Raw genomic sequence first — 18,562 nt, 5'->3', positions numbered from 1 at the left:
TGCCTAGAATGGAGTGGTAGGTACCTATTAGATAAAAAGCTCAAAAACTCACTATAATCTTAACAGCTTTTTACACTCAACAACCTCCCTTATTTAAGGAACCAAGCTGGCTCATGCACATATTTCAGTTTGGAAAACTAACCTAATTGTCCCATAGACCTGATATTTACAAGGGGTTTTTTAATATATATAATAAACATAGAAATTGTATGTCTCTGGTCTTTAAACTTGACACTTACATTTGTCTCATTTGAGTTTCATCCCCAGGAAACTGACCCTCAGGCAAGAAACAGAAACATACGTTACTGCATCCAGTCAATGAGATGCCTGATGCCTCACCCATAATGATTGCTTTCTAATCCCTCCCTAATTCTTGTTTTCCCACATTCCCTGCTATATAAACCCCCCCAATTTTCGTCCACTGGAGAGATGGATTAGAGATGGTATCTCCTGTTCTCCTTGGGTACAGCACCAAACTAAAGCTTTCTTCTCTGGCAATATTTTTGACTTCGTGATTGGTTTTCTATTCTGAGAGCAGCAAGTCCTAGACCAAAACTTTTTAGTAACATTTGCAACCTGGCTGTTTAGTAACATTTGCAACCTGTGCTATAAAGGGAAACAAAATGCAATGGGAATACACAGAATGGACAGGCAGGTGGTAGGCAGAAAAAAAATGGGACATCACATGGAACAGCAGCACACGAGAAAGATATTGACAGACAGGCAAGATGGTACAGATGGAAGTGATCAAAAATGTCATTCCTAGAGGAGAGAACCACATCAGCCAAATGACAAAGATAGGAAAGGGAAAAGAATGGAGAATATGTCTAGCAGTTTGGTATAATTTCATGACCCATATATATGATGAAAAATAAAAGGGCTGATATGGCAGGCAGCAGCCACAGAACAAAATGCCTCAACCACAACTGGTACAGAAGCTTTGAAATGAGAGCTGTTGTTTAGGATAACTTTACTATTACATTCTAATAACCTGTAAGAATGCTTGAGTTACTGTGACAACTATCCCAAACAGCAGACTCATTATCTTTAATCATGTTCTGTGTCCCTTCTGCAGTATGAACTCATCAATAACATCACATTCAACTGACGGTTTAGAACACAAGAAACTGCCTTCCTTCCTGGTGCAGATAGAATATGGATGTGGCAAGGAGGGTACTGAAGACCAGAGCTCTCTTATCAAAGCCTCCCAGTAACTGTGTGCTCTTGGAAATTTCCTATAAAATGTGCATGATGATAACATTTTCCCTAAGGTCACTGTTACAATTAAATGAAACAAATGGTATATTATTTAAAAAACACTTTGCAAACACCACAACGTAATGCAAATAAAAGTTATCATTATTATAGACACGTGGGGTTGATCAGATTCTAGCCCCTTTCTAGAGCATTCTTTGCCTTCGTGTTCCTCAAGAAAACTATCTCTTACTTTCAATCCAATCCCAGGCCCTTTTATCCTATTAATATGGCCTTTGAAGAGTCATACTAATAGGGTTACGTTGGTTTACTTGACGACATCCCAGTTTTTAGTCCTGTTGTTCTCTGCTGGTTTCTAATAACCTAAGTCTGTTGTTTTTCCCACCAAAGACCTATATATTGACTCAAAATCATTCTTTACAAGCTTTGAGTATAATTTAAAATGCAGTTTTTCTTTTATCAACATAATGGCTTTATCAACAAAATTATTTATGTGGTTAATAAAACCAACTTTCTCTAACTTATATTCATATGCCCAAAGTAAAGTACTGGGTAAAATTTGTCTAAATAGATAAATAGAAACACTAAAGACCTGAAAACTATGGGGAGATACCTTAGGCCAATTTTGGGGGGAAGAAAGTCTGTAAGCGCAGAGGTAAGGTAAAGATCAGAGCACCGGAGCTGCATTTTCCCTGAGGGCAATTGCTGATACTATAAACATTGTGCTCAAGCAGACAGCATTAGCCACCTGTGGCTAGAGATTGAGAGTTCAAGGGTGATATGGTTTAGCTGTGTCCCTACCCAAATCTCATCCTGAATTGCAGTTCCCATAATCCCCTTGTGTCATGAAAGGGACCTAGTGGGAGGCAACTGAATCATGAGGGCAGTTACCCTCATGTTGTTATTGTAATAGTGAGTGAGTTCTCAGGAGATCTGATAGTTTTATGAGGGGCTTTTCTCCCTTTGCTCAGCACTTCTCTTTGCTGCTGCCATGTGAAAGACACGTTTGCTTCCTCTTATGCCATGATTGTAAGTTTCCTGAGGCCTCTCCAGCCACACTGAACTGTGAATCAGTTAAACCTCTTTCCTTTACAAACTACCCAGCCTTGAGTATATCTTTATTAGCAGTGTGCAAAAAGAATAATATAACAAATTGGTACTGGTAGAGTAGCGCGCTGCTGTAAAGATAACTGAAAATGTGGAAGCGACTTTGGAACTGGGTAACAGGCAGTGGCTGAAATAGTTTGATGGGCTCAGAAGAAGACAGAAAAATGTGGGAAAATTTGAAACTTCCTAGAGACTTGGAAAGTTCAGAAGACAGGAAAATGTGGGAAAGCTTGGAACCTCCTAGAAACTTGAATGGCTTTGACCAAAATGCTGATAGTGACATGGACAATAAAGTCCAGGCGGAGGTGCTCTCAGGTGGGAGATGAGGAGCTAATGGGGAACTAGAGTAAAGGTCACTCTTGCCATGCAAAGAGACTAACAGCATTTTGCCCCTACCCTACTAGAGATCTATGGAACTTTGAACTTGAGAGAGATGATTTAGAGTATCTGGTGGAAGAAATTTCTAAGTAGCAAAGTGTTCAAAAGGAAGCAGAGCATAAAAGTTTGAAAAATTTGCAGCCTGATAATGTAGTAGAAAAGAAACACCTAATTTCTGGGGAAAAACTCAAGCCAGCAGTAGAAATTTGCATAAGTAATGAGGCACCAACTGTTAATCGCCAGGACAATGGGAAAATGTCTCTAGAGCATGTTGGAGGCCTTCCATGCAGCAGGGTTCTGCATCATAGTCAAAGCTTTGCCATCTGCATTGTTTCAGGAAAAGAAGGCTAAAAAGCCACGTGGCATTAAAAACAGAGCATTAAGCCAGGTGGAGCCATGGGAAAGGGTTATAACCCTATCACTTAGTAGTGTTACATCTGAGTCAGTTTTCTCATCTGAAAAAGGAACAATGGCTATTTCAAATAAAAATATGAAACTTAAATAAGTTGGCTTATATAAAAACCTGACATATTTCCAGAGTTTAATAACATCAGCTCCTTTTATTAGAATTGTTCAGGCAAGAGTAAACTCACAGGTATCTTACTGCTATAACATAGGATGCTGTTTTAACAAGTGAGGCAAAATAGGTTTTCCTGCCCCAACCATAAAATCTCACCCAATTTCTGTAGCCTAAAAAGGGCACAGTGAAGCTAGCAGCCAAGTTATAAGGGAAACATGGGAAAACATTATGGCTCACAAATTCAGATCTCAGAAACTCAGCACAAACCAATTTCCTGTTGGACAGCATTAGATCTGAAAAAAAATGTCTGTAGGAGGGGCAATCTGAAGCTATCACAGCAAGACTAAAGTCTCTTGCAATTTCCAGTGGCCAGGAAACGTACAGAGCACAGAGAGAAGAGCAATCCAAACTGATTATCCCAGGGGCCCCTGTTCTTTTGGAGACTAGGTCTTCTACCCAACTGTAGTAACCAATGAAGTAAGCACAGAGCCAACATGGCTACCAGGTTCCTTACACCTGTGGTTACCGGCTACGTGAGGAGAAAGAGTGAGCTACAATCAAGATAACAGAGACCGAGCCATTTCTAGCTGGTGCCCTTCTAAATATGCTTCAGTTGTCCACAATAATTGCTTCCAATAAAGGCCAAACATACAATTCTGACAGGGATGTCCTTATGAGTTTGTGCTGCTTGTAAACCTGTCAGAATAGATGTCTCCTTGTATTTCCATCTTTCAGCCAAGCTAACAAGTCAGGTTATCTTTCAGGAAATCATTTCATATGTTTTATTAGAAGCCAAGTTTGAAAGGTAGATGAGACCCCAGTGACCAATGGTTTTAATTAGACTGGCTTCATGATTTCCTTCCATAACGCAGGGATTCACCGTCTCCTTTACAGCTCTCTCTCACCCAAAACTACTTCTCCTTTTGTATTCCATAATTTGTTAAAAGCTAACGCTATTTATCTGGTAGTGCTGGATCCTGAGAGTTATCCTCTAATAGTTCTTATTCTAAAATACCCAAAACTAACTGGCGATCTCTCCTAACACTACTTTCTAAAGGTCTCTAATCTGTGATTTTATTTTCGTTTGCATGATCACTGCCGATTCAGGCTCTTAGCGGTGCTCCCCTGGTATAAATACAAAAATTTCACTAGTATTCCATCTTTCAGCCTCACCCCATTAGAACCACCACCTTCCTCACCCAAAAAAAAAAATCATTAGAAAACACAGATTTGATCAAGTCACTTTAGTTTTTAAAATTATTCACTGGGCCAGGTGTGGTGGCTCACACCTGTAATCCCAGCACTTTGGGGGACCGAGGCAGGTGGATCACCTGAGGTCAGGAGTCCGAGACCAGCCTGACCAACATGGAGAAACCTTGTCTCTACTAAAAATATGAAAAGTTAGGCAGACACAGTGGCACATGCCTATAATCCCAGCTACTCGGGAGCCTGAGGCAGGAGAATCGCTTGAACCTGGGAGGCAGAAGTTGCAGTGAGCCAAGATCGCACTATTGCACTCCAGCCTGGGCAACAAGAGTGAAACTCTCAAAAAAAAATAAAATCATTCACTGGATCACCATTACTTCAAGCTCTTCAGTATTTTAGCCAAGACCTTGCCCCCTATCGGTCTGTCCTTGCAGATCCTACACATGTTCAGGCTATAAAGAACCACTTGCCAATCAGTCATGATGCCAAGATCTGTCACCCCCCAAATCTGTGTGGTTCCTCTCCTTAGAATGCTTTTCTACATATGCTCCTCATTCTCCACTAATTCATCTCATTAATGTCTACTCATCTTTCATAACTCAACTGAAACATCAAATCACTGGGATGCTTTTCGTCATTTTCCTTTCACACTCAGGTAGAAGTGATTTGAAAGCTGGATGAGCTCCCAAGGACCTATAGTTTTAATTAGGCATGTTTTCTTGTTCTATAACCAAGTGTTGGTCAACCTCAGTACTATTGACATTTGGGGCTGGATAATTCATTGCTGCAGGGCACTGTTCTGTAAGATATTTAGCAAATTTCCTGGCCTCTATCCACTAGTTGCCAGTAGCACCCCTCCCCAGTTGTGACAACCAAAAATGTCTCCCGACACTGCCAAATGTCCTCTATGGGGCAAGCCAATCCCCATTGAAAACCACTGCTAGAGTACTATATTAATATCATTTCCCAGATCCTTTTTGTAGCATATTTGAACCATTTCACCACTGAAAAGAATTTTTGTTGGCAGAAGCTATCTTTCTCATCAGTGTAACCCAGCGCCTACAATAGTGTCCATCACATAAAAGATGTGTGATAAATATTTCCTGAATGAAAGTAAATGAATTATCAAACATTAAGTAGGCATCACGTGAAACTGCTCTACATCCTCAGACATACCTCCAGGAAGTCCCAGGGTATAAATCATGCCATTATGGGTCAAGAAAATAGTCTGTAACTGAGAATTCTCAGCTCTTAGAATTACATGTAGAATCAAAATGGATTTTGGGGATGAATGAGTTCCACCACAAATTTATTTGATTTTAGAAAACAGAAGCTCACACAGATAAAGTGGCTTTGCATATGCCACATGGCATATATGCAATAAAAAGTCATTCTGAGGCCGGACATGGTGGCTCACATCTGTTATCATAGCACTCAGGGAGGCTGAGGCAGTTGCATCACCTGAGGTCAGGTGTTTGAAACCAGCCTGGCCAATATGGTAAAACGCTGTCTCTACTAAAAATTAGCTAGGCAAGGTGGCAGGTGCCTATAATCCCAGCTACTTGGGAGGCTGAGGCAGGAGAATCACTTGAATCCAGGAGGTGGAGGTTGTAGTGAGCCGAGATCCCACCATTGCACTCCAGACTGGGCAAAAAGAGCGAATCTCCATATTAAAAAAAAAAAAAAAGTCATTCTAAGCCTCCCACTGACCTTGACCAAACTGGTTTCTTCTCTGTGAAGACAAACAGGAGACTTGTCCTGTGAACTTTTTCTTGACAGATATACACAAACAAGATATTAGCAGGTCTCTTTAATCGATCCTGACCAGCCTGAGACCAGCCCGGCCAACAATCCTGTAGTATTGTGTTTAAACCAGAACATGCTATTGGGACGAAGAGCTCAGAACAAGATGGTTTGTAATGGGGCTATCATCAATGACTTGTAGAGTTACCAATGAAAAGTGATAAGCCCCAATGCATCAGCTAAATCACCCAATGCACCTGCCTCAGCCTCCCAGAATGCTGGGATTACAGGCACCCGAGCTTAGATGACTCTATTGCAAATATGCTGTGTGGCATATGCAAAGCCACTTTATCTGTGTGAGCCTCTGTTTTCTAAAATCAAAGAAATTTGTGGTGGTACTCATTCATCCCTAAAATCCATTTTGATTCTATATGTAATTCTAGGAGCTGAGAATTCTCCATTACAGACTATTTTCATGACCCGTAATGGCATGATTTATACCTGAGACCCAGTCTCAGTGTAGCTGAGACTTCTGTATGATAATTTTGGGATGTTTTATCTTAGATAAAACTTCAGCTGATGCATTGGGGCCTATCACTTTTCATTGGTAACTCTACAAGCTATTTATGACAGTCCTATTCCAAACCATCTTGTCCTGAGCTCTTTGTCCAAACAGCATGCTCTGGTTTAAACAAAATACTCCAGGATACTGGTGATGAGAGGCAGGCTCTGAATATGATACTTCAAGACACTGATGTTCAGCCAGAGGAAAATAAACCAATCTAAACAAAGCTGTAAAATGCCCATTAGACTGGAGATTCCTACCCCCACATCCATAACAATGATATTCTGCCCTGAGCAGCTCACTTATCACTGCATGCTGTAAGAGCAGCTCCATTACTGCCCTTCGAGTACCCAGCACTGCAAACCAAAGCCAAGTTGTAAGAGTGATATACTTTTAAACTTCAAATGGACAGGTAGCACCATTAGGCATTTTCAAGACCATACAATTCATATTCTGATAGCCATGGGGATGAGGTAACCTTAACATTCACAAACTACTGAGAACAGAGCCACTTAACTGAGAGATTGGTCCACTGAACAGTGACCTCTTTTATTTCATCTCCTCTGGTATAAAAGCATCCTCTCCAGCGTGCTAGCAAAAAAATACGGAGATTGTCTTTCATTTTTGCTTATACAAGCTCCCTGAAATGGAAGGAGAGGGGATTTTGTTACCTAGAGGGCTTAACTGAGATGAGATAATATATTTCCTCCTCTTCATTTCTGGGAGAGAGAACAAAAAATTAAGAGATAATGGCTATAGAAGTCCATGTGCTTTTTGAAGGAAGATAGCATAAGAAAATATGGAACTGTAGGACACTTCCAGACATTGCATGGGTTAGTGATGATGAAGATGAAAGCAGGTGATGCAGAACATTTCAAATCACCTGGGTTTTGTTCAAGTCCCAAAAGGGCTTCACAACCCAACTGAGGCAAAGCCGCCTTCATCAGAACTCCAGAAACATCTGAAAATATTTACTAATTGCCACTGCCATCAATTTACCATAAAGAGTCAAATAGGCCTTGGAAATATGCACAGCGCCGGTATTTCTGAAAAACCTCCTTTTCTCAAACACTTCCCATTCTCCTAGCATTAACCCTTGAGATTCTAAAGCCAGGTCTAAGAGAAGCGAGAGCCCACCTGTGTTGCATTAGTATGTAACACATCTTCATAACCTTGCATTTGAAAATCCTTAGAAGCACATGTCTTTAGAGGCAATCCTACTGAGGCCGGAAATTAACATTTTAAAGATGCTTGTATAGGTAGGTAGATTCTTATATAGGTGGGTAGATTGTCCTAAGAGTTCTCATAGATGGTTTTCTTCTTTGGATCTGTCATGTATTTATCATTCTATTTTCAGCTTTTATTTGGTTTCTTGATGGGCTTCTTTTATTGCTCTTATTCTTGCTAAAATGAAGACAACAAATTGTGATGTGTGCTGGTTATATAACTGATTATGTAAGATCCTTCAGTAGCATGTCTGATTTAAGCTCAGATCTTACGGAATTACAAAGCTCAGGTAATTATGTCTTGCAATGCCTGTGAGAAAGGAGTTACTAACTTTATTCTAAGGCTTGGGATCTGAAGAGCAGCAGTTCTTTGTTTGCATGCTTATAAGGATTTTATGTTTATGTACTAACAGTGTGTAAATAGTCATAAATTATCATTTCCCCCTTATCTTTAGCAAGATTATTTCCTTTTTTCCAAAGTGATCCTAAGTATTATTTTAGTGTTCATATTATCTACATCTCTCAATGACATTTATGATATTAACATGTGGAATATGCCACACAGCATACATGCAGTAGAAAGTCATCCTGAGTCTCCCACTGACCTTGATAAAGCTACTTGCTTAGTACCTTAATAATTTACTTGTATATAAGGTAATGGACTTCTCATTCTTTAGAAATCTCCATTTTAGGACATGACTGGCTTTGCTTTAATGGAGAATTTCAAATCTTATCTACAAATGCAAGTAGAATAAGAAAAGTTTTGAGACAGAGCAAGGTCAGGAGTTCGATTTAACTTATCAAGAGTCTGCTTCTCTAACTTTGCTTCCTCTTTCAGCCCTCTTCCCTTCCAGCTCCGCATTTTCCCAGGACCTCTCTCACTCTCTATCCACTTTTAAATACCAAATGTATATAGCTCAAGCCCAGATCTCTTGCTTTTAATTATAAGCTTCTCCATGACACTTGGATAACCAACAAGCACTTCAAACTTAGTATTCATAAAACTAAACTCATCTGCCCTTTGGCTTACGAAGGTCCTGTGCTCTGTAGCTCAGGGAAGGACATATTAACCCAGTATAAAGCAGAAGACAGAAAGTCATCTTTAACTTGTTCTCTCCCTCGCTCAACACCCAATCAATTATCACAAGTCAATTCTCCCTCCTGGGTATTTCTCAAATCTGTTCTCTGTTTCTACTGCCATTATTTAAGTTCAAACCACCATCATCTCTTGTATTATATGTGAACTCGTTTCCCTTCCTTCACCCTGACCACCTGTAATTCAGCCTCCACGTTATATACAGGCCAGTCTTCCTAAAAGGCAAATCCAATCTACCTTTGCTCTGCTTCAAACTCAATTACTCCCCTGGCTCTCTGGATAAAATTTCTTAACAATTCGGTCCTCATTTTCCCTCCCTCCCTCAAGCATCATCACTCCCCTCCCCATTTTTAACTCCATGCCCCAAACATATCATACCACTTGTATTCCACCAAAAGGCCATACTTATTCTTTCTTAGGGCCACTGACAACTGCTCCTTTTACCTGGAAAGCACTCTCTTGCTATCCTCTCCCTTGCCTAGACAATGACAAATCATTCAGGTGGCCACTCATGCTTTACCTCCTACAAAGGCATTTCCAGGCCACCAGTTTTCCCTGCCACCCTTACCTCCAGAGCTGGATGATCTGGCGTCTCTCTGGAGCCTACTCCATTATAGTGTTTTTCACTATCTAAAAGCAATTTAGGAGAATCTCATTATGGGCCAGACCCTGAGTTGATGCCCACATGAGTTATATCAGAGGTTCCAAACTAAAGGCTTATGGGTCAAATATAACACAGACATTTTGTTTGAGTTAAAAGTATTTATTATTAAATATAAATCTTTAATCAGGACATTTTAGACAAAACACTTCTAGATTTATAGCATCTTTTTTTAAAACACTATCAAAAGCCCTGAATTCACATTTCTGAACACACCAACAGCAAGACATACTATACCTGAATCATGGCTACTCTTCCTAGTGGCTGTATAGTTTGCTAGGGCTTTTGTAATAAAAACCACAGACTGGGTGTCTTAAACTATAGAAATTTACTGTTTCTCAGTTTTAGAGGCTGGAACTACGAAGGTGTCAGCAGTTTTGGTTTCTTCTGAGGCCTCTCTTGTTGGCTTGCAGATGGCTGCCTTTTCACAATATCCTCACATTGTCTTTCAACCATGTACACACATGCACTCCTGGGGTCTGTGTGTTCAAATTTCCCTTTCTTATAAGAAGGGCCATCAGATTAAATTGGAGCTTGCCCCAAAATCCCTCATTTTGACTTAATCACCTTCTTAAAGGTCCTATCTTCAAATACAGCTACATTCTGAGGTCCTGAAGCTTGGGGTTTTGACACGTGAGTTTGAAGGGATGCATTTCAGCCTAGAACAGCGCCTTATCCCCTCAGTTATAAGCAGTTCCACCATACTCTCTTGTCAATCAGACAAGCGCTCGAATCCTCCACCTGCATTATTCATTTGAGGTTATCTTCGCAGACCCTGCAGCTCTTTTAGTTCATGACCCTGTTATCCTTTCACTTTCGTTTGTCAAATTTTTGTGAAATTCTTTCGCTTTTTTTTTTTTTTTTTTTGAAGCAGGTTCCCTAACTCCAGGTTCTAAGCTCTTCATAAATCACACTACTTTTCATCATGCTGTACGGGTACTTTTATGTTTGTCTACTCCTAAATATGAGGATCCCTTAAAAACAGGGACTTGTCTTTATTCACCACAGCAGCCTTAGGACCACAAAGAAGCTTCGATGCTAAAGACATAAAGCTCTGGGACAAGTTCACTGCAGTCCGAATCATGGCTCTCCTTCCTCCTAACTGTGTGGCTTTAGATAACTTATTTAATTTTCTTGTATTTCCTCTGTAAAATGGGGATAATAATAACGCCTATTTTTGATGGTAGTTGAGAGAATGGCATGAGTTAATGCATATGAAATACTCAAAACCTGACGCATAATAATTTCCCAATAGATATTGGCTAGTATTAGCCTCATAAAGGCCTCTTGTGGTAACTGCATCCATTTGTTTAATAAATATTTACTGAAAACATACTACCAGCCAGATACTCCATTGAGCATAAAAATCATAAATAAAACAGATTTAAAAATTGAGAGAGAAGCCGGGCACAGTGGCTCATGCCTATAATCCCAGCACTTTGGGAGGCCAAGGTGGGTGGATCACCTCAGATCAGGAGTTTGAGAGCGCTCTGGCCAACATGGCAAAACCCCATCTCTACTAAAAATACAAAAATTAGCCAGGCATGGTGGCAGGCGCCTGTAATCCCAGCTACTTGGGAGGCTGAGGCAGGAGAATATAGCTTGAACCCAGGAGGTGGAGATTGTAGTGAGCCGAGATTGTGCCACTGCACTCCAGCCTGTCCAGCCTGGGCAAGAGAGGGAGACTCTGTCTAAATAAATAAAGTAAATGAGAGAGAGAGAATAGTGAACTCTGAACTCAGATCCTAATGGCAGCTTTGAGTTCAGAAAGCCACTGAAGTTTTGAAATATTCACTGAAGCTCCAAAAAGTATTTTGCATATACCCACGGCCCTTAAAACATAATCACTCATTCACTATAACCTCAGCATTCAAAAAAGAAAAAAAAAAAAAAATGGGGACACTCCCTCCAACTCCCCACACTAGGTAGTTCTAAACATGAATGATTTCTACATTAATTATTCTTGAACAAGTAAGTCAACAGTACTGTCATGTCTGTTTTCTCCTCTCTGGTATATTTCTAAATAAGGATTATCAACTATCTTTCACATAAACAATTCTCCTTTTGCCCATGCAGTTGCTTTTTATTGATGGATCAGACAAAACAAAAGGCAATGCCCAAAACAAAAGGTGTGAGAATTTCCCATCATTAGCTTTGCTTTACGCCTAATCTTAGTCTAGAAATCCTGTTTTTCCTACCACACTAGTAGTGTCTACTGTGACTAAGTTTCACAACTTTGAGCTGTGACTTCAGCTGACAATCAGATTTTTATCTGGGCCACATGTTCAGTTGGTTAGAACATGCTGATGGTGAAGCCAAAAGCCAATTCCTGTAGGAACCGGAGCGTTCACTCAGAGATCCCAGATGGCATCCTGTCCCCAGCCAGCCATCTCACAAACGACTGCTCCTGGGATCAGAAAGGAGATAACTGTCGAAGTGAAGCATACTCTCTAAAAACACAGAAAGCTCTAGCTGTGCCATCTTAGCAATCACGGTAACTATCACTTACTTCACATTCACTTTGTACCAGCGACTGTGCTAAATGCTTTTCATATATTATTTTGTTTTATCTTCACAATGCTACAAGGTATTTTGCCAACTTAACCTTGAGAAAATCAAGACAAGTAATTTGCCCAAGGTCACAGTGGCAAAGCTGAGAGTTGATCCCACATCTCACTGAAGACTGCAGAGCCTGTGTGGCTCGCTCTCAACACACTCTGCAACATTAGCACCATAAGGAGGTAAAAAACAAGGGGATCTAGGGCCGTGTCCATTCAGGCATGGGCATGACAAATTGATTCTGCTATGGAAATACATGAGGATGCCATTGCTTTTGAAATTTTACATAAACCCCTCTTTCAGTCTTGATGTCTCTGACCTCATTTTTTCTTCCACACGTAGGTTCTGAATATTTTCTTAGGCTTTCTCTGCTTGAAGAAACAACTGGATATGTTCCCTATTTTAATCTGATATTCACCCTTTATCTCCACTTCCAGCCAGCCTGGGTCTCCTGCATGTTTCACAATCCCATCCTGAGAAGAGGTTGGAAAAGCCAGGTTTTCTAAATATCAGTTAACTTATCTACTGAGTAAGGGATTTGAACTATATTACCTCTAATGCACCTTTGAGCCTCTATGAATTATCACTCATAAACTGATTCGCAGAATTTTTACTGGGAAAGTCTTCCCTTCACCGGAGAGAAGCACACACTCCAGCCCAGCTCCCAGCTTTTACTTGATCACAATAGTTGTATAATTGCATACCCACCTGTGAAGCACACAGTGAAAACAAAATTATTAAAAAAAAAAAAAAAATAGACATCTTAATCGGCCGGATCACTGTCTCTCCATTCACCCAAATTTTAAAAACAAACCCTATTGTTATTCTTTAAGATGACTTCTGTCCTGAATGAGACTCCCCAGGAACATAAAATGGAATGAAAAATAATGAGGAGAAGAAAATCAATTTGGAGCAATCCTACTGTTATATAATTTGTATTTAACTAATTTTTTTCTACTCATTATTGCACATTCAACTCAAAGTTTTCATGACTGAAATGGGGAAAAAAATGCCAGAAATGATTAATTTCCCCTTGTTCTATTAATGGAGCAATTCTCCACTTGTCATTCTGGATGTATCAAGAGAGGCAGCATGTTCCAACCATATACAAGTAGCTGTAGAATTGGTTGGGGAGCAGGGGAGGCAGTAGGGTGTGAGGACATCCACCATCTACATAGAGTTACACCCCACACGTTACTCTAAACATCAAGTGCATTCTGGAATCCTGTATCTATAAAAGATATCAGAGAGACCCGGAGTCCCCTTGGGAGCATCTGCGTATTTTACTGCAGTCAGGACCTATATCTAGTCCTTCAAAATATCTTTCAGCAAGAGTAGCAGAAAAACAGTATATTTATCACTTATCAGCTGAGTGAATGTGTCCAAGGGATTTGCCATCCTAAGCCCAAGTGTGTTCCTTTAGAATGGAAATGATAATAAATGTCTCACAGGCTTGGTGTGGGAAACAAGTGAGATCATGGTTTGGACCTATTCTGCAGGCAGTAAAACAGAAAGGTTGAGAACCTGGACTACTAATTCACGCTTTCTAAACTTGATTCCCAACTCATCCTTTAGCAACTCTGTATACATCCTTGGCAATTTTCTTGGACCCTCTAGTCCACAGGTTCCTTGTGGAGCGGTTGGGAATAATAATCGCAGCACTTATCACATAGGTAGTTGTGAAGATTAAACGACAGAATGCTGTCAATGCCTGGCATAAAGTACAAGGTCAGTAGGTCAGTGCATGCCAACTATTAATAATGCCAGCATAGAACTGGAGAATGAGCACTTAAACCGATACAGTCAGCAGGGCTTTTGCAGGGGTTCGTGCATCCTTAGTGTGTATATTAAGCGGCAAAGAGGAGAGAAGAGGGAAGAGAGAAAATACGTATTTCCTTAGATGGAGAAAAGAGGAAAAAAAAAAATCAGAGTAATTTTCCCTGAATTGATGTGCTTTTCATGGACAGAAAATAAAAATACTTATTTTATCGAATGAGGCTCTAGGTAGCCAATGCTTGCCATTCATCTTCCTCTAGCCTGGACCCTGTCCCTCTTAGCTCAGTAGATTTTGTTCACATTTCTTTATCAAAAACAATCAACTGAGGAAATGCAGATGGAGTCCTTTTGTGAATCTTTAAGGGTGCATCATTGTCATAAAAACACAGTGGTTCTATCTATAGGGAAATGTAGATTTCAAATATATTCTTTCTAATAATCAAATTATAAGGGAAATGGTCCTCTAATAGGGAGTTAATAAAAGTTGATTCTTAAGGCTGCCTGGAGCTGTAAGCAATAAGGAACAAATTTATAACATGAAGCACTTATTTTTTTTCTCTTTTTTTCCATTTTCATGATCTACTCCAATAACTAGATGGCCCAAGCTTGTATTAGAATTAAATAGATTAAGCAATCAGAGTCTTCATTTGATCAACCTGTTGCCCCAACTTCCAAACACCCAGAGAGAGAGAGAGAGAGAGAGAGAGACTGACTTACTTGTCTGACTGGAGCTTTCCCCTTCTGTATAATATACAAATGTTCCCAGTTGATTAGCCATTGATGGTGGACTTTAATAATGAGGAAACTTACCAGGGCACAAAAATGCAAATTTGGCAAAACAAGCTTTTTATGTAATACATGAGGGAGGGAAAAGCAGATTTTTTAACCTCTTAATTTGCTAAATGCTTTCCCTGAAAATATGGCATTTTAAACCTAATGTAGCTTAAGGAACTAGGCACTAATACTGCAGAGAAACAGGAGAAAGCAAGCTGGACAAAGGGAAAGAAATGAAAATACGTCTCTGTCTCAAGGGATACAATGAATTGTTTCCCAAATGAGAAAATATAATAACCAGCCTCTCACCTCTGGCTGTGACAAAACACAGATTTTTCCCACTAGTTTATTGTTACACTGATAATAAAGTAAACAGGACAAGCTGGGACAGGAGAACGTAAGAGATAACTTGGTCTTCCACTCAGCTACTTTTCCTAAATTCTAAGAAAGAACTCCACCACAAGGTCACATGAATAAAACCTTTTAATCCAGGGAAAAAGACCTTTCCCACTTCTATTTGTCACCATGATAAAAATTCTCGCCATAATTAAGGAAGGAAAATATTGCATTACCCATAGTATGATCTCCAGTCTACGTATTCTAACACATGGTGTAAGGGGAATATTGTAATCATGAATTTAAATGGCAATGCCCCGAGCTGTTGATACCACAAGGTGAGGCTGGCATAATAGTATGGTGTAAGAACATCAGGACACTATTATCAATGAGCAGGGGATACATCAATAGGTCATAATAGACAGTGATACTTGCAGTCACGAAAGGCTTAATATAACTCATGGGCATTGCTAAAATGTTTCTCCTGTGAAATAACTGAGGTACCAAAGAGAACGCAGGCATATCAGTTGGATTATCTTGGGGTTAAATACTATCCTAAAAAGTATTTTGGACTGGCACGGATGCTTTTTGTTTTCATTTTGAATTTAAGCAGGGCCCACATTCAAATTCCTCCCGGGCCCAGGCATTTCTTCCATCTGACATTTAGCCAAATTCACATATATGCATGACCTACTGCTTCCTTTAAGATTTAAGTTTGAGACTGGGAGAGAAACAGGCTATAGTTAGACTCTGTTTACAACACATTTAAGAGCAGCTATGCCTTCCGTTGGAATCCACTGACAAAGGAGTTGGGGCGAGAGCTCGCTTTCAGCAAGTACACAAGTAAAGATTAAGACGTAGTTATAAAAGCTTGAAGCAGGCAGTCATGTGAGACCCACAGATGAGACTCTAGGCCTTCGAAACGACAGCCACTTATCACACGTGGCTGTGGAGCACTTGGAGTGTGTCTAGTCCAAATTTAGATGGGCTGTAGCAGAAAACACATGCCAGATTTTGACAATGTGGTACAACAAAAAAGTAAAATAGTTTCCCTAATTTTTATACTGATTACATGTTGAAATAATAATGTTTGGAGTATACAGGGCTAAATGCAATAAAACAAAAAGCACTATATATAGCTGTTATGGACTAAACTGTATTACCCACAAAATTCCTATATGGAAGTTCTAGTACCCAGTACCTCAAGATGTATTTGGAGATTGGTCCTTTAAAGAGGTAGTTAAGGTAAAATGCCATCATTGGAGCAAGCCCTAATCCAATATTCGTGGCACTCTTGTGTTTATAAGAAGAGAGCAGGACACAGTGTCTGCCTATGGAAAAATATCATGTGATAAGGCGATCGTCTGTAAACCAAAAAAGAGAGCTTCAGAGGAAACCAGTTCTGTAGACACCTTTATCTTAGACTTCCAGCCCCAGACTGTGAGGAAATAAGTTTCTGTTTAAGCCACACAGTCTGTGACATTTTGGCGCAGCAGCCCAAGTAGAATAGTTTTTAGCTTACAATATAAGTGTGTGTAGTAAACCATATATGGTTCATTACGTAGAATAGATGCAGGCATTCTTAAAAAGCTTTTAGAAACATTCTGTACTTAGCATATTGGATCCAGGAATTAGATGGACTTTACAGGGCTAATTAGTAATCATTATAAAACCCTAATAATTCTTTTAATTACCATAGAGCACATGCCACCCACATTTCTATAGATTTTCTGGATTTTAACCTGGGAAGAGATTTTGGTTTTTGAAACAACCCCCATGATTGCTCTGCAGAAGGAACTTCAGAGGAGAGGGAGCACTCAGCTTCCATTCAGATGACTGAAGTTTATATCCTGGCTTTCCACTGACTGTGTGACCCAAGACACCTCAGTTAATCACTTCAAAACTTAGTCTCTTCAAAGAAAATGAGAATGATAATGCCTGTTCCATCTATGAGAATTACAGGGTATAAAGTATGTGAAGGCGCTTCGTAGACTGTATAGTTTCAACTAAAAGCTTGGTGCCATGAGTGGAGTTGGACATTGCAGTCACATCTGCCTCTAGGACCAGAGAGAGCCTCAGCAGGTGTGAATCATCATCACCCCAGTATCTCAGTGAATGGTGCTCCTTTGCAAGGTGCATTCATTCAGGTAGTAAATCATCAAGACAGTGTCTGTGTACCACCACACAAAGCCTGCTAAAAAGTTTGAAATGCTGCAAGGTGACTAAGTTGTCTTCAGTGTCAGATAACTCATGAGATGAAATTTTTACTGAGCTGAACAATGTTTGAGAATGTTACCCAAGTTCTATTGGTTGTTTTAACATTGTTCAGCAAGACTTCTTGTGACAATTGTAACGACAGCACTGATGGCAAAAGTGTTCAAAGTGAGACACCACTGTATACTCTGTCTTATCTTGCCTGCTTTCAATCTTTTAAGTTGAGGAGACTCTACTCTCTCCCGGTTTTCTAGTCTTCTTCCATTAAAAAATTATAATCTACAGATAATTGTAAGTTGATTATTTCAGCTTCTTCACTACAAACAATTGTCCCCTGAGACAGTCAACATCTCGTGACAGAGACACTAGTAATTTTATCATCTAAGTTCTTACAACATAATGCTACATGGGTGGGTTTTGTCCTTTCTTCTGAACCTACTGGCTATAACAAGTAATATTTCACTGATTATTTTTCTAAGTTAATTTATTGGCAACTACTTTATACAAAATGCTCGATAGCCCCTATGTTTCATAAGAAAGAAGAATGAAGCAAGTCTCTGTACTAAAGGAGTTTCTAATCAACTAGTCGTCTTACCTCACTCTCCCCCACCCCCCCCCACAGACTCAGTATGGGCCTCTTTTTCTCTTTTCTATCTCCATGGCCCTCCATTCCTTAAACATATCCATTTACCTTCTTGGCAGGAGGTAACCTGCCTCCTATGCTCAAATTTACCCAGTTACCAATTGTCACGTACACAGGGATTTGCTCATATGTCCAGTAGACATCCCTTTTCCTGGAAATCTTGCTTGGGACTTGCAAGAAGATGGGGACTATTGTATAAGCTATTCAACCTCTATATTCTCAGATTCTTTGGGAAATCAAAACAGCAATAGCCCTACCTTAAAAACTTGTTGTGAAACATACAGTTAGATAGAAGGAATAAGTTCTAATGTTCAATAGCAGAATAGGGTGATTACAGTTAACAATAAATGGCATATTTTTAAATAGTTAGAAGGCTTAAAATATTCCTAATATGTAGAAATGACAAATATTTGAGGTGATGAATACTCCAAATACTCTGACTTGATTATGCTATACATTCTATGCATGTAACAAAATATCACATATACTCCATAAATATGTACAAATATTATGTCAATAACTTTTTTAACTTATTGCAAGAAT

This window comes from Cebus imitator, unplaced genomic scaffold (genome assembly GCF_001604975.1).
Source record: "Cebus imitator isolate Cc_AM_T3 unplaced genomic scaffold, Cebus_imitator-1.0 Scaffold5, whole genome shotgun sequence".
NCBI classification, from domain to species: Eukaryota; Metazoa; Chordata; class Mammalia; order Primates; family Cebidae; genus Cebus; species Cebus imitator.
The sequence above is the reverse complement of the archived record's forward strand: the minus strand, read 5'-3'. Positions refer to the sequence as shown.